This window comes from Sus scrofa, chromosome 4, assembly GCF_054392235.1.
Source record: "Sus scrofa isolate SSC_HxYL_T2T_F1_AM1 chromosome 4, Sscrofa_HxYL_maternal_Yorkshire_Landrace_v2.0, whole genome shotgun sequence".
In the NCBI taxonomy this organism is placed as follows: domain Eukaryota; kingdom Metazoa; phylum Chordata; class Mammalia; order Artiodactyla; family Suidae; genus Sus; species Sus scrofa.
In genome coordinates, this window is record NC_139386.1 from 35,725,324 (window position 1) to 35,749,123 (window position 23,800).

Consider the following 23,800-nt stretch of genomic DNA (forward strand, 5'->3'; position numbering starts at 1 on the left):
GCAGACGTGGTTCAGATCCTGCGTTGCTGTGGCTGTGGTGTAGGCCAGCAGCTGTAGCTCCGATTGGACCCCTAGCCTGGGAACCTCCATATGCCAAACATGCGGCCCTAAAAAGAAAGAAAAATAAAGGAGGTGGGGAGGAACTGCAGACAGGCGCGCTTGGCTCAGCCACTTGCGTGTGCAGGCTCTCTGTCTGACCTCTCTAAGTTAGAGTTCCTCATTGAGAGAATGCTGACATCAGCATTTCCCTTTGGGGCGGTTTGATGCCTCCATGGGCAGAAGGCCTGTTGAAGGTCATAGTGGGGGAGGTGGAGCTGTGGCGGCAGAAGAAACAATGGAGCTGAAGCCATTCAGTACCAGCGCCCCTGGCAATGGGGTGAGTAGGGGCTCTGCACAAAGCTCCAGGCCCGCCCGACGACTGAGGGGCCCTGGTCTCTGCAGCGTCTCTCATGTCCTCAGCTGCGCAACAGGCAGGCAGCACTTGGGACACCAGGTCAGGGTTGGGCCGACACCCCTCTGGGCTCTGCCCCCAGATCTTACCCAATGCGGGCAGACATCCAGCAATTCAGGTTCCCAGGTTCTGTTGCTTTCCCACGTCTTCTTCATGTCCCCATCTGGCAAGATCTCATCCATTGAGACCAGTCAAATTTTGCCAAAGTTGAACTTTTAAATGAATATTTAGAAAGAAGATTAAGTAGCAGGACTTTATGTCCCTTTTTCTTTCCTTCTTTTTTTTTTTTTGTCTTTTGTGTACCAGAGCCACAGGAACACCAGATCCAAGTCGCGTCTGTGACCTACACCACAGCTCACGGCAACACCGGATCCTTAACCCACTGAGTGAGGCCAGGGATCAAACCCGTAACCTCATGGTTCCTAGTTGGATTCGTTTCCACTGCACCACAAAGGGAACTCTGTTTCTTTTTTCTTTTTAGAGCAGCACCTGTGGCATATGGAGGTTCCCAGGCTAGGGGTCAAATCGGAGCTTCAGCTGCTGGCCTACACCACAGCCACAGCCACAACAACACCAGATTCGAGCTACGTCTGCAACCTACACTGCAGCTCAGGGCACTGAGTGAGGTCAGGAATGGAACCTACATCCTCATGAATACTAGTCGTGTTCTTAACCCTCTGAGCCACAACAGGAACTCCTATGTCCAGTTTCTTCTTGCAGCTATTATTCAAAGTCACCAGTCCCCAAAATAAACTTGCTTTTTTGCTCTGAACCAAAAATTTCTCCTGCCAGACAAACAATGCACACATGGTGACCTTTCTGATTTGCAGGGTTCTTTGGATACATTATTTATTAGCTCACAGGTACTGCATAAAGTTATAAGATAAAGTCAGGAAGGCCAAAGAAGAAAACGCTAAAGGAAATTTATTTCTTTTTTTTTTTTTTTTTTTTTTTGTCTTTTGTCTTTTGTTGTTGTTGTTGTTGTTGCTATTTCTTGGGCCGCTCCCGCGGCATATGGAGATTCCCAGGCTAGGGGTTGAATCGGAGCTGTAGCCACCAGCCTACGCCAGAGCCACAGCAACGTGGGATCCGAGCCGCATCTGCAACCTACACCACAGCTCACGGCAACGCCGGATCGTTAACCCACTGAGCAAGGGCAGGGACCGAACCCACAACCTCATGGTTCCTAGTCGGATTCGTTAACCACTGCGCCACGACGGGAACTCCCGGAAATTTATTTCTGTTCATGAATGTGGTGTCTCTGAATCCCTTCTCTCCATTAACCACATATCACATTGTGTGTGTGTGTGTGTGAGTGTGTGAGAGAGAGACATCAGGCGCTTCATAGGATTTTTTTTTTTTTGTCTTTTTGTTGTTGTTGTTGTTGTTGCTATTTCTTTGGGCCGCTCCCGCGGCATATGGAGGTTCCCAGGCTAGGGATCTAATCAGTGCTATAGCCACCGGCCTACACCAGAGCCACAGCAACGTGGGATCCGAGCCGCGTCTGCAACTTATACCACAGCTCATGGCAACGCCGGATCGTTAACCCACTGAGCAAGGGCAGGGACCGAACCCGCAACCTCATGGTTCCTAGTCGGATTCGTTAACCACTGCGCCACAACGGGAACTCCTCATAAGATTTCAAAACATGTTGTCAACCCTGGAGTTCCCGTCATGGCTCAATGGTTAATGAATCCGACTAGGAACCATGAGGTTGCAGGTTCAATCCCTGGCCTTGCTCAGTGGGTTAAGGATCCAGCGTTGCTGTGAGCTATGGTGTGGGTCACAAATGCAGCTCGGATCCCAAGTTGCTGTGTCTGTGGCATAGGCGGGCGGCTACTGCTCCGACTGTGACTCCTAGCCTGAGAACCTCCAAATGCAGTGGGAGCAGCCCAAGAAAAGGCAAAAAGACAAAACAAAAACAAACAAACAAACAAACAAAAAAAACATGTTGTCAACCCTATAGTTCAGCCTCAGACTTTGCAGTGGCCCTGCACATTAGGGTAAACAGGTAAGCAATTTGGCCTCACTTTTTTTGTTTTGATGAAGTCTAGTTTGTTCAGGAAGACAAAGGACAAATAATAATAAATCTTACCTTATCAATAATGCCTCTTTCCAAATTCTTCACGGCCACTCATTCATGATAACCACAGCAACCTTGGAAAGTAGCAAGAATTAGGAATGATGCCAACATTGACACTTGTGGAAAGAAAGTCACAGAGCTATCCAGGATCCTGGCAGATATCACTAGAGGAGGGTTGGAGCTCAGGTCTCCTGTTTTCCCAACTCTTACTGATGAAATGCTTTAAACGACAATTTTTTTAAACTTTAACTATAAAAGTAATGCATATGCAGGAAGAAATTAGAAAACAGAGAAAATAAGGGAAGAAAAAATCATCCTTAGTTCTACCACTCAAACACAATTATTTGTAGCATCATGATATGGTTTTCCAGGTCAAAGGGAATTTTTCCTTTTCTCTTTTTTTAGAGCTGCACCCACGGCATATGAAGATCCCCAGGCTAGGGGTTGAATTGGTGCTGTAGCCGCGGGCCTACGCCACAGCCACAGCAAGGTCAGATCTGAGCCACGTCTGCGACCTATACCACAGCTCATGGCAACGCTGGATCTTTAACCCACTGAGTGAGGCCAGGGTTTGAACCTGAGTCCTCATGGATACGAGTCAGATTCATTTCCGCTGAGCCAGGATGGGAATTCCAAAAGGGAAATTTTTGACCCTGAAAATAAATGAGTCCTCTAAGCTCTTGTTGTAGGGCCACTTGCACTTAGCAATGTTGCATTAATTGAGCTGTCACACAGATCCTTGGTTGCATTTGAGAAGACAGGTGGCTGCCCATACCCTATGAACTGAATGGCACCAAAAGGGAGCATTTGTGCCCACTCTCTTCTTCTAGAGCCATTATCCAGTCACTTTCTAGGCTAAGTAATCATGTCCCCAGGAGGTGGATCCCTATTAACTGCAATTAGGTCTCTTGGCACGGGTAACCCATTCGCACCTATCAACAATCATGAGTGTTTCTCAGATTAACTGGCTCAGAGCAAGACTCGGATGGAAAGAGACATAGGGAGGGTAACTGTTAAAACTAGCTTTGTAGGTCTTTCCAAACCTGTAACAGGATTGAGCAGTCCCTCTGGTGGCTGTGGGAAGGATGGTCAGGGCTCATTCTGCTGCCGTCGCCATTGCTCCCGCCTTGGCCACCGACACGCGATGGGGCCCGACCGCATTTCCCCAAGCTGGAGACGTCCATCTCACCCTGCCTGCTCTTCTCCCTATGTGACTGGTGCCCTGCCTGCTGAGAGGTGGCGTCTGCTTTTTCCTCCCCTTGAGTCTGGGCACCAGCCTGAGCCTGCTCCAACACTGGTGAATGGTGGGAGTGATGCCGTGGGCCTTCAGAGGCTAGAGTCTAAGAATATTCCAGCTTCTGCCCAACACTACATTCTCTCTTCCTCGCTTCCCCATCAACTTCTCAGTGCTGGCTTCTGGAACCCAGCCACCAGGCGGTAAGGAAGCCCAAAGCAGTTCAGGTAGAGAGGACACAGGAAGAGGAACTGAGGCCCTCAGCCAACAGCCAGCATCCTCCACCAGGCGTGTGAAAGAACAAGCCTCCTGGAGTTCCTGCTGTGGCTCAGTGAGTTAAGAATCCGACTAGTATGTATGAGGATGCGGGTTCCATCCGTAGCCCTGCTCAGTGGGTGAAGGATTCGGCATTGCTGCAAGGTGTAGAGTAGGTCGCAGATACAGCTTAGATCTGGCTTCGCTGCAGCTGCATTGGCCAGATGCTGCAGCTCCAAATCTATCCCTAGCCTGGGAACTTCCATATGCTGCAGGTGTGGGGAAAGAAAGAAGGAAAGAAGGAAAGAAAGGGAAGGAAGGACAGAAGGAAGGGAGGAAGGAAGGAAAGAAGAAAAACAAAGAAAGAAAGAAAGAAAGAAAGAAAGAAAGAAAGAAAGAAAGAAAGAAAGAAAGAAAAGAAAGAAAAGAAAAGAAAAGAAAAGAAAAGAAAAGAAAAGAAAAGAAAAGAAGCTTTCTGCCGTCTGATTCAGCCTTTCATGCCAGCCCTGTGTCTTCCAGTCCAGAAATGTCCACAGACTCTAACAAGGGATTTAGAAATTCAGACAAGAATTTTTCAGTCACGTTACTTTAAATGCAAAGCTTTCCCCAGAATCAGGTAAATCACTCCCCAAGCAGATGTGCACACAGATGGGGCTTATCTGACTTCCTGTCCATCTACGCCCACACACAGCAGGCTCCCCGGAAAGGTTAGATAATGACAGTGACTCAGGAAGCCAAGAATGTGAATTATGTGACATGCAGCCCGGATCTAGTCCACACACGGTTATTGTTCAACCCACCACAGCAAGCCTGGACATAAGGGACCATGCTGCTCTTTAAAAAGGGATATTGCAACTTGTGTGTTCGTGAAGTAACATTTGTTCTGTTTGCTGGAGAGACAGAGACAGAGAGAGTCAGAGAGAGATTAGACCCAACCAGCAATTTTGCATTTGACTCCCTGCATCACACACACCGCACACCCCACATTCCCACTTCCTCACCAGTCTTCACCTGGTCTCCATGGCAACAGCATCATCCTGCAGGGGAACCAGACCTGGAAACTAGTTCACCAAGATGTGACCAGAGCACCTGGAAATCCATTATCACATTAGGTGCCTCACTGAACTCTTTACCTACAGAGAAGCTAGCACAGCTGTCCCCATGGGGTGGAAAGTGGGGACAGCCATTGTCCACTTAGACCTTGAGGCTAGAGAAGGCCAGGGGCTGAACTACGGCAGGGACCCAGAAGTTCAAGGAGAGGAAAGAGCAGAGGAACTCAAGAAGGGCTGAGGCTGGCATGGCCAAGGTCAGGCCTCACTTGGGCCCCAGGTTGACCACTAGGGAGCGCTGCCTCTCTCCACTCACCCTCCTTGGTCTGCACAGAGCCCTTCGCTGTCTGTCTTGGAGACTCATTTTGAGAAGATTTTGCCAGAGCAAAGATCCTTCTGGAAGAAAAGCCCACAGAGTGAGGAGATAGTAGAGTGATAAAAAGCCAGGGCTCTGGAGGGAGACAGCCTGGCTCTGCAACTTGGCTTTGCCCTGAGTGACCTTGAACCACCTATTTAACGGCTCTTTGTCTGTTTCTCTCTCTGTGAAATGGGTATGATTATAGCCTCTTGGAGAAATAACAAAAGGTGGCTCTGAAGACAAAATGAGATTGTCCAGATAAATCTGGACCCAGTGCTGAACACAAAGTGTTCAGACAATGTTTATTCCTAGCCCAGACGCCACCTCTCTGAAATGAACTTGAATAGGCACAAAATATGGCTGAAATTAACATGTAAAAGATGCAATTTATCCCCAGTTATAGTCAGCAAAAACAATTAAGTCAAATGAGAGACTATCCTTGACATATCTTAATAGAACACTACACAAATTTCAGAGTCCACTAGAGTGATTTCGAAGGGGCCTGGTATTCTTTCAGCAGAGAGGGAAAATAATCAAGTCAGAAAGAATGTGTTATATTCCTACCCTGTGCCTTCTCACTACAGAGAAAAAAATGTAATAATAATTACATAATTAGTACCTTTTGCATACCAAGTGCTGCCTCCAAATTATTTAACCTACAAGCTAGATATAATCTTCATTGTAAAAGTGAGGAAAGTCTGACGCTGGTTAGGCAACCTAGCCAACGCCACACAATCAATAAAAGGCTGAGCTGGGATTGGAACTTGGATCTGATGACAGTGGTGAAGATGGCAGTGTTTGCCAAGAGCTTTCCAGGCGCCAGGAATGTGCCCGCCGGTCCCTCCATTGCTTCACCTACTCTTCCCACCACTGCTTGGGCAGGTACTAGTCATTACCATTACGCCGATTTTGCAGATGTAGGGAAAGATTAAGTAATGAGCCCAAAGTCTCACAGTCACGTAGAAGACAATGCTGGCGTTCACCCCGGGTCAGGGTGACAGAGCAGCCTTCTCCACAAGCACCAGTCCCTCCGATCCCTGCCTCCAGCTAACGCCCAGTCTCCCCTGCCTCCTCAGCCTCTTTTCAAGAACATCCTGGGCTCCTCCTTCATCCCATATTTAAAACTAAAGAGTGACTCTCATACAAAGTGAAGTAAATCAGAAAGAGAAAGACAAATACTGTTATGATATCATTTATACCTGGAATCTAATCTTTGCACAAATGAACCTTTCCACAGCAAAGAAACTCACGGACTGGGAGAACAGACTTGTGGTTGCCAAGGGGGAGGGGGAGGGAGTGGGATGGACTGGGAGTCTGGGGTTAATAGATGCAAACTATTGCCTTTGGAGTGGATAAGCAATGAGATCCTGCTGTATAGCATTGGGAACTCTATCTAGTCACTTATGATGGAGCCTGATGGAGGACAATATGAGAAAAAGAATGTATATATGTGTGCGACCGGGTCACTTTGCTGTACAGTAGAAATTGACAGAACACTGTAAACCAACTATAATGGAAAAAATAAAAATCATTAAAAAATAAAAAAGTAAAACTAATGAGTGACCACATCATTATCCTTCACCTCTCCTTAGAAAGCAGGGTCTATTTAATCAATGAAATTTATTTATTTATTGGCCACGCTCTCAGCATGCAGAAAGTCCTGGGCCAGGGATCAAACCCATGCCACAGCAGTAACAATGCCAGGTCCTTAATCCGATGAGCCACCAGGGACCTCTCAGCAGAGTTCTTTTTAGAGAGCCATGTGTTGTGCTATGTCCTAACCTGGGTTGGGAGTTAGAAGACCTGGGCTTGACACACAGCATTATCTTTTACTGTGTATTTCTGGCTGCCTCCCTTCTTTGAGCCTCCCAGGCTTCCCACATCTCAAATATGAGATGTTCACTCCATTAGTGATTTTCACCATAGACAAAGGGGTATCAGAACCTGGCGTGTAGGGGTTCAGGACTTCTTCCAACTGTGTGGTCCAGACTTTTCTTTTCTTTTCTTTTTTTTTTTTTTTTTTTCTTATTAGGGCAGAACCTGCAGCATGTGGAAGTTCCTGGGCCAGGGATCGAACCGGAGTTGCAGCTGCTGGCCTACACCACAGCCACAGCACATCAGGATCTGAGTTAACCAATTGATTGAGGCCAGACCCTTAACCCATTGATTGAGGCCAGGGATCAAACCCATATCCCCACGGATACTAGTGGGATTCTAAACCCACGGAGCCACAAAAAAACTTTTTCTTTTCTTTTTTTCTTTTTCTTTTTTTTTTTGTTTTAGGGCCACACCCACAGCATATGGAGGTTCCCAGGGTTGGGGTCAAATCATAGCTGCAGCTTTCAGCCTACGACACAGCCACAGCCACAGCAACATCAGATCCGAGCCACATCTGTGACCTACACCATAGTTCACGGCAACGCCGGATCCTTAACCCACTGAGCGAGGCCAGGGATTGAACCTGCATCCTCATGGATGCTAGTCAGATTCGTTTCCACTGAGCCACAATGGGAACTCTGGTCCAGACTATTCTTGACCACCTTTATTAACATGCATCTGTCCTATGGTGCCTCTGCCTTCTAGATGACAAAGCAAACTGACAGGTACCAGCCCTACCCCCTGAGATTCCAAGTGTGACCTCTGATCCCATCCCTGGTCGAATCACTGCTGAAAAAGTCCTCCTGCTGATGGAAGAGCCTCATCCCCTTAGAGTGTTGGGTGAAAAAGAGACTGGGAATCACCCACTGTTCAGACGATCTTTAAGATCCCCGGTGGTGCTTATGTTCCCCGGGACTATGATTTCCATAAAATGCTGGTGTGAACAGCTAAGTCACTCCCTGTGATTTACACCGCAAAGCAAAGGAAAAGATAATTAGCCTTAAAAACAGGGGAAGGGTGGAGGCCTGGGGCTGGAGGAGGTCTGCCGATGGGTCCTGTCATGAGTCACAGAAGTATTTTGCATAATAGAGTTTATGGGTTTTTTGGCTACACCCAGGGTGTGCAGAAGTTCCCCTGCCAGGATGTGAACACACACCACAGCAGTGAAAATGCTGGATCTTTAACGACTTGAGCCTCCAGGGGACTCCATAATGGAGTTAACAGAGTCACCTGGAACTGGCCTGGGTTGCCAGGGGAGGAGAGGGTAGACACTTTCCCAGCCCCTGTAGACAGATGCGTTCAGACTCATGCAATAACCCAAAGCACCTCGTGGCCCAGGAACGGTGCTCAGAAGGGTCTCTGCAGAGGAGACTGTCCATTTACCTCACTCCTTCCACAGCCCTGCCCAAATCATCTCTCCTGGTCTCCTGCGATGGGGGACATGGGGTGGGGGGGCAGTCAACATAAGCAGTTATCAACTGTCCACTGAGCCTAGAAGGGGGGCCAGATGGGGGCAGGGGAAGAGGGAGCAAAAACCAAATAAGCTCCAAGGCTTCTCGGAAGTTTGCTCCCCACCCACCAACTCTTGAGTGGAGAAAGAGAAAGCATGGGGAGGGAGCAGAAATGGGGGCCCTGGGGGTTCCTGTGGTGGTTCGGCAATAATGAACCCGACTAGGATCCATGAGGATGCAGGTTTGATCCCTGGCCTCGATCAGTGGCTTAAGGATACAGCGTTGCCATGAGTTGGGGTGTAGGTTGGCATCCTGGGAACTTCATGCATCGGGGGTAGCCCTAAGAAGAGAGAAAGAAAGAAGGAAAGAAAGAAGGAAAGAAAAAGAAAGAAAGAAAGAAAGAAAGAAAGAAAGAAAGAAAGAAAGAAAGAAAGAAAGGAAGAAAGAAAGAAAGAAAGAAAGAAAGAAAGAAAGAAAGAAAGAAAGAAAGAAAGAAAGAAAGAAAGAAAGGAAGGAAGGAAGGAAGGAAGGAAGGAAGGAAGGAAGGAAGGAAGGAAGAAAGAAAGAAAGAACGGAGGGAGGGAGAGAAGGCGGGAGGGAGGCCCTGTGCTCAGCTTCTTACTCATAGAGCTTCTTCAAGTGCAGACTCTGACGAGCGCACCCAGCGGCTGACAGTTCACTGAAAGGGCCAGGGCTGGGGTCCCCTGTCCCGCTGTCAGCCATTTCTGGTTCTCGCAGGCCTGACAGTCCGTTCTGGGCCAGGGGCCCCGATGATGATCCACTTCCAGGGGTTTAGACAGCTGTGCTCAGACCAGCGTTCTCTTCCACTCCCCTGGAAACTCGGCATCCAGGTTCCTATCCCATAAAAAGATCAACATACCAGTTTCATGCTCCTTCCTAAATTACCTTCCTACAAAATTTCTGACACAACAGGGATTTTCTACTACCATAGTAACCCCTGTGTGTGAATAGCCGACTCCAGAGAGAAGGGGATGAAGAGGCAGAGAAACCCAAACTTCAGAATGGAGCACGGAGAGGGGGCAGGTGGGCTGGGCTGGCTGGTCGCAGGCCTGGCCCTGCCAGGGGGCCTGCTCAGGCCCTGAGCGTGCATTAGTTTGAGATTTCTTTTTTTCTTTCTTTTTTTTTTTTTTTTTTTTTGGTCTTTTTGCTTTTTCTAGAGCTACTCCTGTGGCATATGGAGGTTCCCAGGCTAGGGGTCTAATTGGAGCTGTAGCCACCAGCCTACGCCAGAGCCACAGCAATGCGGGATCCGAGCTGTGTCTGCTACCTACACCACAGCTCACGGCAATGCCGGATCCTTAACCCACTGAGCAAGGGCAGGGATCGAACCCGCAACCTCATGGTTCCTAGTCAGATTCGTTAACCACTGCGCCACGACGGGAACTCCAGTCTGTGATTTCTTTTGCAGCTATAGTTGCCCGTAAGTCACAGTACCTGGAAGCCCAAGAACAGTGACACTACCCTGGTTTCCATTTGGCTGCCAGGAGAAATTTCTACCTCTTTCTTTCCTTCTTTCTGTTTCAGGAGATCTGGGGGAAGATACCTTTGCGATGATGTCATTCTGTGGCATAGTTTGAAAGAGACAGGATGCAAACAAAGCTGAATAAGATACAGGATGAAATCAAAGAGCCGGAAAGGAATAGCTGCAATGTCCCAAGGCTGAGAGCATCCTGTCCCCTCACCAGTGTGAGCAGTCCTTTGGTCACAGTCCCTTGCAAGTCACAAGGCCACGGGTACAAAAAGCCTCCGTTCAGGGTTCCAAAACAACAGCAAGAGCAACAAACAAACAGGCAGAAGCCCTGGGTGCCAAGTCAGGCACGTTTTTCCCTGTGATACGTTCTATATCCACGGGAAAGAGCCTGCAGACTGAGTTAAGGGAAAATGGATAAACAACATAGCTGACATCACACAGGTAAAGTGCTGGCCCCAGGGCCTGGATCTTGGGTTTGCTGTTTGAAAAATGCAGCGGAAATTTTGTTCCCAAGGTACCTGCGTCAAAGAGCCAGTGGGCTTGCTTCCTCCAGGTCAGAGGTTGCCAAATAGGTTCTGATTCCTGAGATTGGAATCATCACCGAAATTGTGGAGAATGCTGCCTTCAAGTAATTGTGTTTAACTCTGTGTGTCTGTGTGGGTCTCACTCACAAACACAGAAACTTTTCCAAACACTTGAAGCAAACTCTCTCTCTCTCTTTTTTTTCTGTCTGCACCTGCCGCATATGAAAATTCCCGGGCCAGAGATCAAACCTGCACCATAGCAGTGTCCCCAGCAGTGACAACACCAGATCTTTAACCTGATATTAAGAGAACTCCTTCAAACACGTAAATCTCTGAGTGATATAGATGATGACAGCGGCATAGGTGTTAAACTTCTCTGTGCATTCTTCTAGAGGTCAAGGCAGGTAAAACACGAAAGACATTAGTTTCAGCAATAACAAACCACAGAGCATGAGGGATGCACCATATCTCACCTCCAGGCCTTTGCACATGTTGTTCCTTCTTCCTGGAGCCCCTTTCCCCACTCACTCTCTCTCTCTCTCTCTTTTTTTTTTTTCTTTTTTTTTTTTTTTTTTTTTTTTTTTTTTTTGGCTTTTTAGGGCTGCACCCACGGCCTTTGGAAGTTCCCAGGCTAGGGGTCGAATTGGAGCTGCAGTAGCTGCTCTACGCCATAGCCACACTAATGCCACAGTCACAGCAATGCCAGATCAGAGCCACATCTTCAACCTTACACCACAGCTTGCAACAAAGCCAGATCCTTAACCCAATGGGCAAGGCTAGGGATTGAACCTGCAGCATCATGGATACTAGTCAGGTTCTTAACCTGCAGAGCCACAATGGGAACTCCTCCCCACACTCTTCTTTTGCTGACTCCTGTGCCTCCAGCAGTGTAGCTCAGAGGCTACCCTCACACTAAAAGCTTCCCAGGCTTGGTTAAAAGCTCCACCTAAATGGTTTCTTTTTTTTTTTTTTTTTTTAATTTTTAAATTATGCTTGACTTACAATGTTCTGTCAATTTCTGCTGTGCAGCATAGGGGCCCAGTTATACACATAGATACATTCTTTTTTTCACATTATCCTCCATCTTGTTGCATCACAGGTGATCAGATATAGTTCCTTAGGTTATACAGCAGAATCTCATTGCTTATCCACTCCAAATGCAATAGTTTGCATCTCCTAACCCCAAACTCTCAGTCCCTCCGGATGTGACATTTCATGCTTGCAGTTTGACTAAGCTGCCACAAGGCCAGGGAGGTACCTCTGCTAGAATTTGGCAGATAGAGCGCAGCAGGAAAGCAAAGCTGCAAAAGCAATATATTAAGAGTTGTCCCTTATCAAACAATTCCTGTGGGCAGGGGGCTTTACCCAAGGATAGGTGATTCGATACCTCATTGAAATTCCCTCAGAGATAGGTATTCATGTGCCCAGCTGACAGATAAGAAAACTGAGGCTCAACGAGGGTTAAAAAACAACTTTCCTAAATGAGGATATAATGTATAGCACAGTGACTGTAATTAATAATACTACATTGCATATTTAACCAATAAAGAAAGGAGATCTTAAAGGTTCTTGTCGTAATAAAAAAAATTTTGTTACTCTGTGTGTGATGGATGTCAGCAAGACTTATCTCACGGTGATCATTCTGCAACATATACAAACATCAAATCACTATGTTGAAACGAACACGTTACATGTCAATTATACCTCGGTTAAAAAAAAAAAGATCAGTATTCATATTTAAATTGTATCAATGTAATAGTAATTGAAATAAAGTGGTATTATTAAAAAAATACTTAAGTCAAACAACTATCAAATAGGAAGCAGGTGTTGAGACCAATAGCAGGGGTCTTTAGGGCTGTGCTGTGTTGCTTCCCTTACACGTTGCCAGGCTTCCCGTGGTGCTTTCTTGGTCCACGTGTGCAGACAAAGATTCTCAAACAAAGCGATGTGGCCATTTTGTGCCCATAGCTGCCCGCCTCCTTTGTAAGCCTTGGTCAAAACCCAGGCTGCCACGGATCAAGAGCTAAATCCTGAAGAAGGGATGCCAGGCGTTGCTGGCCTGTGCAGAGGAAAAGCCTGGGTCATCAGCCCAGAGAAGGGGGTGAGCTCTGTTTTGGTGTCTCTCAGCATTTCTGTTTGATGCTCCATCAATTTCTAGCCAGAATGCATGCAAGTCTCTAAAGCTTGAAATCATTACTTTGGGGATAACCCACAGACGGTCTCTTCTTTCTCCTTCTTTTCTTTCTTTTTTCCTTTTATGGCTTCACCCACAGCACATGGAAGTTCCCAGGCTAGGGGCTGAACTGGAGTCACAGCTGTGGGCCTATGCCACAGCCACGGCAACGTCAGACCCAAGTCATGTCTGTGAGCTACACCACAGCTTGTGGCAACGTCGGATCTTTAACCCACTGAGTGAGGCCAGAGATAGAGCCCACATCCTCACAGACCCTATGTCAGGTTCTTAACCCACTGAGCCACAATGGAAACTCCCTTTCTTCTGATTCTTGAGGTTTAAAATTATTTTTCTCTTATTCAAAGTTGTGCTTCTAAGGAAGATGCCTGGAGACTAATTGGAAAATGCTGGACCCATCAGTCATGAAGAGCAAAGCCAAAGGGGGCTGTCCTGTGTACCAGACGTGCATCTTCCAAAGCCCATGGGGTCTCCTGTTTCATGCAAGGAGGAATGTCATCCTGAGAGGTGACTTTGTTATTCCTCACCCCACACCCTCCACACGCCCCCTGGTGAGGTGACGGCCAGAGGCCCTATGAACAGACTTGCCTCCTCTGCTGGCCGCCTGTGAGAGCCCGAGTGTGTCCCTTTTTAGTTTCAGGTTCCCCATCTGTAAAACAGGGACACTAATACTCAAACGGATGTTGAGGGACTGAATAAAATCACACATGTATATAAACCTTTAACAGCAATGCCTAGAACTTATTGAATACTGTGGTTTGGTAAATAAATCTGGCAGACTTCAGACTAGCCAGTGAGGGAGGGTCAGTTTTATTTGAATTCTTTTGCTTCACTTCAAATTCCTTTTTTTTTTTTTTTTTTTTTTCATCTTTTTAGAGCCACATCCGCAGCATATGGAGGTTCCCAGGCTAGGGGTCGAATCGGAGCTGTAGCTGCCAGCCTACACCACAGCCACAGCAACGCAGGATCCCAGCCATGCCTGCGACCTACACCACAGCTCACAGCAACACCGGATCCTTAACCCACTGAGTGAGGCCAGGGATTGAACCTGCAGCCTCATGGATGTTAGTCAGAGTCATTTCCACTGAGCCACCAGGAAACTCCCAAAATCCCTTTTGATAATAAAATGCCTAATCTAGAATGTTATTCATATTATTCAGCCTGCTCTAGACATTTGAGGTAGGATGTACATAGAGACTAAGTCCCGAAAGAGTATGGAGAACTGGGGAGGGTGGAGCCAGGAGTGGGTAGAGGAGTCAGAACTCTAAGTGGCCCCCAAGCTTCCAGCCCTGTCAACATCATGCCCTGTCTAATCCCCTTCCCCTCAGTGAGCAAGGCCTGGGAATATGATGGAAGAATCATTCCTGGGGTTACTTTGGTTACATACTCTCCATCTTAGTTGACCAGCGAAACAGATTCGTCCTACTGGCCTCAAAGAGGAAAGTAAGATGCCATACTGAGAGTTGGGGACATGGCTCGGATTGTCAGTGTCAAAAAATGAGACACATGAACACGAGGAGATCTCGACAAGGCTCTTTACTTCTGCACAAGGGCCCAGGTACTCCAAAAAACAAGTACACCGAACAAAGGACCCTCCCGTATTGATCCCTAAGGCAGGTGATGGACCTGCCCCCTTCCCATTGGTCAGGTCAGGGCGCACATTCTTCCCAGTCGGCTAATTTGAAACAAATTGTTACTGGGAGAAGAGGGAAAGAGGAAGAGGATCGCAGGGTTGATTCAGACAAAACCGGAGCAAAATGGAGTAACCAAGATCTCCTTTGGTAGAAAAGACACTATGTTACTTTCCACATGGGGATGGCCTAGCGGGGCCACGTGCCTTGGACCTCGGTGGGGGCCGTTGGGAGCTGAGAGCCCCCCTGCCTGACAACCACAGAAAGCCAATGCATTTTTCCAAGTTCCTTAAACATCTGCTAGTTCTACATCCTCATCTTGCAGTAAAGGAACTCAGCCTGCAGAAGTTTGTCTGTCCGAGGCTCCTCAGCATAAGAAAGGCAGAGCCTGGGCTAGAATCCAGCCCTTTGACCCCTTAGCAGGGCCCCCTGATCCACACAGTTACCGGAGAGGGTCGATGGGACCAGAAGGCAGGAAGGGTTACGAGGCTGAGAGGGGCAAGGAAACCCGGCAGCCACAGCCTCTTGCTAGGCTGGCTGCAGCGGGGAACCCAAGTGAAAACCTGATGCCCAGGGACAGCGAAGAAAGCAGAGGGGCAGAAGGGACAGGCGACCAGGACTGCAAGAAGCACCTGTCACTGTCCCCACCTTGAGCTCTGCTGAACAGGTGAGGCAACCTCCTCCTGGGCCTCCCTGCCTCTAACATCCAATCCAGCTCCATGTTGCTGCCGGAAGGATTTTTCTAAAATAAAAATGAGATCATATCATTCCCCTATAAACCCTTCAGTGGTTCCTTACCGCCCACAAGTCAGAGCGACCTGGCAAGATCTTCGAGGCTCTAACCCCGTGACTCAGGAAAGCTTGGGGGCACTTCTAGAACATGTGACTTACAGAGGCTTAAGCAAGCAAAGACATCAGATGATCTTATATTCAAGTGGTCTAGACATAGGCAATCAGAGCTGGCGCAGCAGCTCACCTTCACCAAGATTGTCTAGGGAGTTCCCGTTCTGGCTCAGCAGGTTAAGAACCCCACTGATATCCATGAGGATGCAGGCTTGATCCCTGGCCTTACTCAGTGGATTAAGGATCCGGCGTTGCCATGAGCTGTGGTGTAGGTCACAGACACAGCTCGGATCCTGCCGTTGCTGTGGCTGTGGTATAGACCGGCAGCTGTAGCTCCAATTAGACCCCAAGCCTGGGAACTTCCATATGCCGTGCGTGCAACCCTATCAAGGACAAAAAAAAAAAAGAAAGAAAGAAAGACTGTCTCTTCTCAGCTTCCCCCTTCACCTTCCTGGCCAGTAGTTTTACTGCCTCAAGGCTGCAAGTTCTTTGCTGCAACTCCACATTTGTGTTCAAGGAATACAGGACAAGAAAACAGGAACAGGAGCTCCTGATCAAGAGCCACAGCTGCCTCCTTCATTAGGAGACCCAAGCTCATTTCTGCTGCAAACCCTTGGCAGATATAAGTTTACATGTCATTGGGCAGAACTGCGTCACTGTGCCTCCCACCTGCAAAGGACCTGGCAAAGATGGGGATCAAGCTTTTCCAGCCATGCTAAGCTGTCAGGGGACTAGGAAGTGGGAAGGTCTCCTGGGTCATTCTGGCTACACTGAAGCTACATTGGCTTTTCAAAGCCGCAGGAGGCCATTGCTCACTTGCCCAGTGTGCTGGGGTTGACCCAGGGCTCCCGGAAGTTCCTGCCCTTCTGTGGGGCTTCAGCTTGGACTCCCCTTGACAGCCTGGCAAATCCCTGCTCCTCCCTCTGGGCTCAGCTCAGTGCCCCCTTGGCACCCCCAGATCCCTCCCCGAGTTCTGCACAAGCTCTCCCACCACAGGAGGGAAGCTCCCCTTAGAGTGAGCTCTTTAAGGGGCAGGTTTTTTTTTTTTTTTTGCCTTTTTCTGGAGCCACTCCCGTGGCATATGGAGTTTCCCAGGCTAGGTTTCCAATCAGAGGTGTAGCCACTGGCCTACATCAGAGCCACAGCAATGCGGAATCCAAGCCGCGTCTTCGACCTACACCAGAGCTCACGGCAACGCCAGATCCTTAACCCACTGAGTAAGGCCAGGGATTGAACCTGTAACCTCATGGTTCCTAGTCAGACTCATTAACCGCTGAGCCATGACAGGAACTCCTATGGGGCAGGTATTGTGTCTCAGTCTTATTTCTCAGCTTCTAGGCCTAAATCTTAGTCATACCTCCTCTCTTTTTCCCCACATCTCATATTCACTCCATAGCAAATCTGGCCCGTCCTGTCTTCAAAATATACCCAGACTTCGGGTGCTGATTACCACCCCCACCCAGCTCCTCCATCACCTCTCCCTTGAATCACTGCAGTAGCCCTGCTTCTACCTGTCCCCTACCCCCAACCAACCCATTGTCACCGCAGCAAATCCTATCTTTCCTCTTCCCTGCACCCCCAAATGGCTCCTATTCTACTTAGAGTTGAAGTCAATGTTCTTTCATATCATTTTTTTTTTTAATCTTTTTTGGGCTGCACCCGAGGCATATGGAGGTTCCCAGGCTAGGGGTCCAATCGGAGCTGTAGCTGCCGGTCTACACCACAGTCACAGCAACACGGGATCCCAGCTGTGTCTGCTACAGCTCACGGCAACACCGGATCCTTAACCCACCGAGCGAGACCAGGGATTGAACCCACAACGTTTCATATCTTATAAGACATAATACCTGCCTCCACCCCTTATTTCTCTGATCTCATCTCCTACAACTGCCCCCTCTTGTGAATGCAGTCCCTGCCATGTTACTGACTCCTGATGATCTCACCAAGCGCTCATCTGCCTCAGGGCCTTTGCACAGCTTTTCTCTGTCTAAACAGTGCTGCCCTAGACGTCTACATGGCTTGTTCCCTCACCTCCCAAATGTCTTTATTCCAGTCATCATTACAGTGCAGCCATCCCCTAACACTCCCTGGCCTGCTTCCTGCTGTCTTTTTTCCTTCAGGTACTTTTCCAACTTTGTCTGTCTGTCTGTCTTTCTTGCCACTCCACAGCATATGGAGTTCCCAGGCTAGGCATCAGTTCTGTGGCACAATTGATCTTTAACTGTAGCAACACCAGATCTTTAACCCACTGTGCCAGGCCGGGGATCGAACCTGCATCCCACAGCCCCAGAGACACCGCTGATCCTGTTGCACCACAGCAGGAATGCCAACATGGTATATATTTACATGTGTAATTCATTCCTCTGTTTCCACCACCCTCCCTGTAGTTTATAAACTCCACGAAAGACATTCTATTCTCTACCGTATGATCATTGCTAAGAACACAAAAGAGTCATTTAATAAATATTGATAATTGACTGACTGAATGAACAGATCCTTTCATGCCCAGTGCAATGCCTGGCCCATAGGAAATACCAGTACCTGTGTTGAACTGACAAACAAATAACTAAACTGGGACAGAGCTCGAGGCAGGAGAGAACGGATGTGCTGTGCAGAGAACCTGGTGAGAAGCTGGCATCAAGACTGAGTGTCCAGAGCCAGGAGTCCCAGCCTGGGGGACAGAGCGTGGGGCAGGAGAGGGCTGGGGTGGGGGCGAGGAGGAGAGTGGTGAATTCAACCTGTTCTTTTCATCGAGGATTCATTTCAATTAACCTCCCCAAAGGCAACTCAATTCTGTTTTCTCTTTCATCTTTCCAGGTCTATTAGCAAAAGCCGCTGCCCATGGCATGAATCTTGATTTAGAGCCTAGAAGGAGGGCTGTTTCTGTGCAAATGGAGGAGAAACACAAGAACGGGAAGCTCCACTGACTGCTGGGTGGGCAGCCTAACAGAGGTCCAGTTGTACTGTGTGTTGCAGTGTGGCCAAGAGATAAATCGAGGCGGAGAAAAGGGAAATGAAAGATGCTGGTGCAGTGCCCAACCCTGGCCACTTCGGTAACACAAGCGGTGTCTCTGACCCATTTTAATTCTGGTTGGCCGTGTGTGTCACAGTGTTGAAACTGGGCAAATCTGGTGGCTGTTTTTAGAATCTGATTCCACTTGGATACACTGGGTACCAAGTTTCTGGTGTGTGGTTTCCCCAGTTTTATTACCCCAGACCTGGAAGAGACTGTGTGTCTCGCCTGTTCAGAGTCAGAATATGCAACAACTAGTCAGATGCAGGGAAAACACGGCTATCCCTGTAAAAGAGGGCATGGGCGCCTTGTGAGTTCTGTATATGTATGTAAATGAGCTTCACACGGGGCATCTCCAAAGTGGAGGAAAATTAAGCCCCCTAGACACGTGGTCATGAATGACATTGGACATGGCGGTAGGTAATTTACAATTTAAAAGGTTAAACAAGAACAAATGTGTGTGTAAAGGTGTGAAAGCACTGCAGTAGCGTCCATAATATTTGTTATGGTTCTGAGTTTTCATTCTTTTTTTTTTTAAAGTCCCTGCAGAGAGAATGCAAATCCTGTTTTAAAAAATTATCAGGTAAGTCTGTTTACTTCCATTCCCTTTCAGTCTGTAAAACACTCATGCACTCTTAAGAACATCTTCTTGCAAAATATTCTTTTTGTTGTTGTTGTAGTTGTCTTTTTAGGGCCGCAATCGCGGCATATGGAGGTTCCCAGACTAGGGATCTAATCAGAGCTGTAGTCCCCAGCCTACACCAGAGCCATAGCAACGCAGGATCCGAGCTGTGTCTGCAATTTACACCACAGCTCATGGCAATGCTGGATCCTTAACCCACTGAGCAAGGCCAGGAATCGAACCCGCAACCTCACGGTTCCTAGTCGGATTCATTTCCACTGCGCCACAATGGGAACTCCTTGCAACATATTCTTGATTAAGACAAACAGGGGGCTTAATTTTGTTGATGTTGTAAAATAGGCAGCTTTCGAGAGCTTGGTGTTATGCTGGAGGACAAATTGTTCCAAGGTGGCATAAAATGGAGATGCCAAATAATAGAAACCTATTTTCACATTTGTATAATTATAATTTTATTAGCAATATAGATATGCCATAAAATTATATGGCAGTTGGGGTTTTATTAATCTAAAAACTTATAAGAAATATATGACGGGAGTTCCCGTCGTGGTGCAGTGGTTAACGAATCCAACTAGGAACCATGAGGTTGCGGGTTTGATCCCTGCCCTTGCTCAGTGGGTTAACGATCCGGCGTTGCCGTGAGCTGTGGTGTGGGTTGCAGACGCGGCTCAGATCCTGCGTTGCTGTGGCTCTGGCGTAGGCCGGTGGCTATAGCTCCAATTTGACCCCTAGCCTGGGAACCTCCATATGCCGTGGCAGCGGCCCAAGAAATAGCAAAAAAGACAAAAAAAAAAATCTAAAAAAAAAAAAAAAGAAAGAAATATATGACTGCTGTGCGGCTGGCATTTCTGGAGCAGAGTTTAATCAAGCTAATACTGAATTCACACTATTCCTAATTGTCATAAAATAAAGTTGTTGGCATGTTACTGTCGCCAGCTTTCCTTGTTAGGAGAGCTCTGATGGCAAACAATTTATAATGTCTTTCTTAGAAATTCCAGACTTTTGCCTGACCTAGATGTTCGTTAAATCCTTCTGAAACTTCCTTGAAAGGAAACCAGAAAAAAAAAAAAAAAAAAAAAAAACTTTGAAAACTAGAATAAAATTTCCTTTAAAGCCTTGAAAATAGATCAGATATAAATCAAAGATCACATCTTAGAGTTCCCTGGCGGCTCAGCAGGTTTAGGACTCAGCATTGTCACTGCTATGGTTTGGGTTGCTCCTGTGGCCCAGGAAATTCTGCATGCCATGCATGCGGCCAAAAAAAAAAAAAAATCACATTTTTTTCAAGTTTGAATAGTTAAATTTCCTAATTTAATATGAATTTTTAAAAAGGTATAATTAGCAATCAGAATTCTCTTAAATATTAATTCTTCCAGGTTTCTTGGAAGAAGCCTAGTAAGTAATCAATTTCTATTGCACTCAATTTCAATATTCACAAAAGAATTAATAGAAGTTGTTTATAAATTACTTTAATTTCCTGGAGAGAATTTTTAAAAATGAGTAAGTATGGCTATAAACCACATAGCACCGTAAGTATAGCCATAGTTGTCCCAAACTTTCCGAGATAATCCTCATTCAAATCATTTTATTTTTTTTATTTTTTATTTTTTTATTTTTCTGTCTTTTTGCCTTTTCTAGGGCCGCTCCCATGGCATATGGAGGTTCCCAGGCTAGGGGTCAAATTGGAGCTAGGGTCGCCAGCCTACGCCAGGGCCACAGCAACACAGGGTCCGAGTCTCATCAGTGACCTACACCACAGCTCACGGCAACGCCGGATCCTTAACCCACTGAGCAAGTCCAGGGATCGAACCCGAAACCTCATGGTTCCTAGTCGGATTCATTAACCACTGCGCCACGACGGGAGCTCCTTAAGTCATTTTATTTTTTTCCACTCAGGACAATTGGTTAAATGTACAGCTCCGTGAGATTTAAATATTTTATTTTATTTCATTTTATTTTATAGCCATATGCATAGCATACGGAAGTTCCTGGTCCAGGGGCTGAATCTGAGCCTCAGCTACAACTTATGCTGCGGCTTCGGCAATGCCAGATCCTTTAACCCACTGTGCCGAGCTGGGAATCAAACCTGGACCTCTGCAGTGACCTGAGCTGCTGCAGTTGGATTCTTAACCCACCATGCCACAGCAGGAACTCTGAAATTTAAATTTTATCAGCTCTCTCTTTCACAAAACCAAATTCAAAGAAATTAGCAAGTATCTTTGGTGAGCCCATATGTCTTCTTTGTCAGTCTGGAAATATTGTCACTGTGGCTATGAACTTGAGAACTATACTATATGAACTTGAGAACTATACTACTAAAAATGATGGGATGATTTAAATTTCTTCCGATTTCTCTGAAAGAACGTCGAGTAGAAGGGGTCCTCCAAGTCTCCTCTGTAATAGGATGCCAAATACGGCTTGGGCAGGATGACATTCCCAGGTCACGGGCTAAAGCCCTGGCCTTGGGAACCAAGATGACGGGTCCAGCCGAGGCTCCAGCTAATGAGTGGGCTGCCCTGTTTGCTCACTTGCCAAATCAGCCTGATAAGAACTCCCTTGCCCTTGAATTTTGCAGAGTTATAATGAGGTGTCCATAAAACTGTTCTTGGAAACTCCAGGGCCTGATGGGAACTGAGCCAGCTACCCTGGGCCTGAGGGCCTAAGAACCTGTGCAGGAGCCCCACTGAGAAGCCTGAGCAGCTGAGCTGGACTGAGAGGCCACAGCCAGACAGGAGCCCAGGCCCAAGGTGCCTCCTCGGTTGCAGGAGACAGCTGGGAGGGAGGCGTGGGGCCGAGCACCAAAGGACCATGGGCTGAGGGCCTGCTGCTCAGAGCCCAGCATCTGGAGTGAGCTATGCATGTCCCTTGAACTACGAGCTTGGCCTTGGCTATCTTGGGGGAGATGGCCTAGGGGACCTCCAGAAATAGCACCCAAGGCTATGGCCTGTAAAGTACCAAGATGCCCCCTCCTCTTTTTCATAAGTTCGCATTACTATATAAAAAGTAAATGATAACATCTATCTTCTCTTTCCATCCCCTGTCTCCCCAGTTCTCATCCCTGCCTTTAAGAACCCACTTCCCTTCCTCCTGTGGAGACAGAGGGGAGCTCTGTGAGGAAGATCACAGAAAACACTGCAAAATATATCTGGTTATAACCTGAGCTCTAGTTTTACAAATGGAAGGCAAGCTCATGATCAGACCCAGATTCAAGGTGTGACCTGTATACGCCTGTGTACAATGAAAACGTTCTCTTTGAACCAACCACAGATCCATATGTACATAGACTACATAGCAGCTGTCTGACAGTGTAACCTTGGATACCAGGAAACCCAACTTTCTCAGTCTCGTTGCTAAGGAAACAGGACAGTGTGGGTGGGGGAGCCCAGCAAATCTATCTACATGCTGCACTGCCAGCAGGAGGAGATGGGATGGAGGGTAGGGAGGCTGACCTCTCCAAGGCCTCCTCTGAAAAGGCCACGTGGACAGTGCAATGTCCTATGTTACCAGTGGCCTGGGAACCTCTAAAGGGGACCCTATTACAGAGTCCTAGAGGGTGCAGGGCAGACAGGAGAGGCTGGGAGAGGCACAGATTATGAGTGGAGGTGAGTCAAAGGAGAGGGATGCTCGTAAGTTGGGGAGTGTGGGGTCGGCGGAAACAGGAGTATCTCTCCAGATGAACGCTGGATCCAGAATATCCCTGGCCCAGAATGAGAGCATCCAGAACACAGTTCCCGCCACAAAGTTCACACCAGTCGTTATGTGTGTTAGCCTGGGAAATCCTGTAATGAACCCAGTGTGTGGGCTTTATACTCTAAAGATCAGAGAGAAGGAGACAAACGTCTTTTAAAAAGGAAGTACTGGAGTTCCTGTCGTGGCGCAGTGGTTAATGAACCCGACTAGGAACCATGAGGTTGCAGGTTCAATCCCTGGCCTCGCTCAGTGGGTTAAGGATCCGGCGTTTCCGTGAGCTGTGGTGTAGGTCACAGATGAGGCTCGGACCCCGTGTTGCTGTGGCTATGGCGTAGGCCGGTGGCTACAGCTCCAAGTCGACCCTTAGCCTGGGAATCTCCATATGCCGCGGGAGCGGCCCTAAAAAGGTAAAAAAGATTTAAAAAAAAAAAAAAAAAAAAAAAGGAAGTACTAGTGAGTTCCTGTTGTGGCTCAGCAGTTAATGAACCTGACTAGTATCCATGAGGACATGGATTCAATTCCTGGCGGGTCAGATCCCGCCTTGCTGTGGCTGTGGTATAGGCACCTGCAGCTCTGATTCGACCCCTAGCCTGGGAACTTCCATATGCTGCAAGTGCAGCTTTAAAAAGAAAAAATAGAAGGTATTTACCTCTAACCCACTACTAGTTTGATCAGAGATCCTATGTTTAATGTTTCTACCAGATCTGACCTGCAAAGCCCAGCGTCCTCTTCAGGCATGGGAGGGAAGAGTGCCTTGCTCTCCTTCAAGGCCCAGAATCATTCTGTTATGCCCTCGATCCAGGCAAGGGCCTCCAGGGCAGGCCTTCATGGCCCTGAACCATCTGTCTCCATTCTCATTTATAAATATTATTATTTTGTTAAGATCTATAAATGTTTTAAAATAGAGGGAAGTTCACAAAGACACAGAGGCCATGAGCCATTAAAATAATCATTAATGAAAAATTCATAAAATTTTGGATGAAGGGGAAGGTCAGCCAAGGAGCAGTTAGGAATGCT

At 47.4% G+C, this 23,800-nt stretch overlaps 1 protein-coding gene and 1 long non-coding RNA gene across 2 annotated transcripts in view; both read left to right on the forward strand.

Moving 5' to 3' along the window:
* The window catches only part of RNF19A (ring finger protein 19A, RBR E3 ubiquitin protein ligase), a 1,069,816-nt gene that overhangs the window by 47,239 nt on the left and 998,777 nt on the right, over positions 1–23,800 (forward strand). The gene's annotated exons all lie outside the window — the stretch shown is intronic.
* LOC146403760 (uncharacterized) lies at positions 729–4,493 on the forward strand. Its single transcript, XR_014844986.1, has 2 exons — positions 729–1,633; positions 2,223–4,493. It is a non-coding gene; the product is annotated as an uncharacterized LOC146403760 (long non-coding RNA).